Source organism: Schistocerca americana, chromosome 6 (assembly GCF_021461395.2).
Source record: "Schistocerca americana isolate TAMUIC-IGC-003095 chromosome 6, iqSchAmer2.1, whole genome shotgun sequence".
Lineage (NCBI taxonomy): Eukaryota > Metazoa > Arthropoda > Insecta > Orthoptera > Acrididae > Schistocerca > Schistocerca americana.
The window spans coordinates 68,388,570-68,391,274 of NC_060124.1; positions in this window are offsets into that span (position 1 = coordinate 68,388,570).

The window sequence follows — 2,705 nt, forward strand, 5'->3', positions numbered from 1 at the left end:
TCATTTGTATGGTTTATGATTGGTTTGTGTCTGTTCCCCGTTCATCCCCTTCCCACACTCTGAAATAAACCACCTGATTTATTATTGAGCTTCTGTTTATATACTTCTGACTGGTGATTTTAGTTTTCACTCTACCTCTCATGTATGTTTTTAACGCCTCTACAACTATACATCGGCGCCACCTAGTACCACGGATTGATAGTCAGTTTTTTGAAAGAACATCGCGGCGTAAGTTGAATCCAGATGCCGAGAATGTAATTATGTGACACAATACTATGTATTAAGGCATTTTATATGTTGTGTAAATTTAAATGTGAATATTTTTAAATATTTTTAGCTATGACGTCATGTTTATATAGTGCTTGTATTCTCATGATTTCATGATAGTGTACTGACGGTGAACTTCGAACGTGGTCAGGTGATTGGGTGTCACTTGTGTCATACGTCTGTGCGAGATTTCCACACTCCTAAACATCCCTAGGTCCACTGTTTCCGATGTGATAGTGAAGTGGAAACGTGAAGGGACACGTACAGCACAAAAGCGTGCAGCCGACCTCGTCTGTTGACTGACAGAGACCGCCGACAGTTGAAGAGGAGCACACATGACGCCGGTAAATGCCAAATGACGCCTCGCTCGGTGTAAGGAGCGTAAACATTGGCCCCTCAGGAAACTTAATTTTTAGCAAGTGATCTGTTGATTTTAGCGACCTACCAAAAAGAGTTGATGTAAGTAGCCCGCAAAGTAATTCAGAGTAGTGTGCTTGCTAGCCAGCACACAACGATAATTTCCGAATAAACATTAGTACATCGAAGTTGTCCAGTCACAACCGACCTGTGTCGCTTCGCTACGACCAGCCCTTAGAAGCGGTGTCTATAGTGCGACGCGCAAGTACGTACACAGCGGTACTGGCACATTGCCTCCCGCATGCCATGAGTGAGAACGCTATTTGACCGTGTTACGAAAGGGTCGGTGATATTAACACGGGGATTGAAGGAGGATGGATGACTGGGTAGGTTACAGCTTCTTGCGTTTTTTGCGTGCCTATGCAATGAAAGTGCTTCGAAAGTGTACCGGTGGCAGATACAAAGTGAATAACGGCTTAGAAGCTGCGCAGCTACCCGTAGTATTGGATGTAGAAGGTGAATGTCAGCTGCGACGGCGAGCGAAGGCCAGCCGAGGCGCCACGTCGGAAACAGAAGTAAAAAGTCTCAGACGCTACCGCGGTGTTTGTAGCAGAGAGCCGCAGTCACGTCCTACGGGGCTGCAAATGTGCACTGATAAGCCATAACATTATGACCACTGCACACCGCGAGGTTGGATGCCACCTGGCGGCGTTGCGGGCACGTGATGCTCTATGAAAACAATATAAGCGCAGCAGAACCGGATAGGGCTCACAATAGCGAAGGAATGGGCTGTAAATGGGGAGGTAAGCGAATTTGTCCGATTATTATTCCGCAAAGCCTTTGAACGAGTATCTCAAAAACGGCGAAGCTGGTCGAATGTGCACGTGCTACTGTCGTGAAAATCTACGGAAAGACGTAGGACAGTAAAACTACCATTACGCACTAAATGGTTGGAGGTCCACGACTCTTCACAGAACGTGGTGTTCCGAAGCTTGTCAGCTCTGTAAAGTGGGATAGACGGTGCTCTATGGAATGTCTGCCAAGAGAGTACAATGTTTGTCCACGCACAAGTATTTCGGAGCACACCGTTCACCGTACTCTGTTCAACATGGAGCACCGCAGGAGACGTGTTCATATGTTCAGCCTAGGACATCATCAGTTACGATTAGATGGAACACGGGACCTTCGCGATTCGACTGGAGATCAATGGAAACGTGTCGGCTCTTCGAACGAATCACATTTATGCTACACTAGGTCGATGGTCGTTTCCACAAACGCCGTCATCGAGCTGAACGGCGACTCGAAACTTTCAGCGCGCCACGGACTCCTCGGGCTGTTGGAGGCAGTATTGCGCTACGGGAGACATTCACCTGCGCTTGCAGGGACCTGAAGTGGTAATCGAAGACACGCTGACAGTTTCGAACCACCTGCATTTTTCATGCTTGATGCCTTCTCCTCTGCGATGTCATGTTTCAGTACTAGAATTGTCCTTGTCTCGGAGCCAGAACCGTGCTACAGTGGGTTGAGGAGTATTATAGTGAACTCACGTTGACGTCTCGACGACCGATTTCGCACGATGTAAATCCACGGAGCCCATCTTCGTCGCTACCGGGCGCCATCAATGCGTACGCGAAACAGCGACCCGTTATTTACGCGAATTACATGACTGTGTGAAGACATCTAATGCCACGTACCTCCACAAACCTACCAAGAAACTGTCGGATCCGTGATAAGCAGAATCAGTGATGTATTTCGTTTCAAAGATGGACGAACACGCTATTAAACAAGTGGTCATAATGTTTTGGCTCTTCGGTGTACGCAGGAGGGACACAACTTCGTGGCCAACTTCGCTAAGACCAGCCAACGCGAGCAGCAGCCAGTAACTGAACATTAACCTGTTGTAGGGGAAGAATGCCTTTGCCATTAGCCCAGTGACGATATTCTTCTGACAAAACGGCAGCAGCTTGAAAGTACTCGGCCCGGCACATCGTGCAGTTCGCTTGTGATCCGTGCTGTGTTACCCGACCAACAGCTAAAGTGCGTTGATGTCAACTGCCACTGAGTCATCGGCTTGCTGCTTG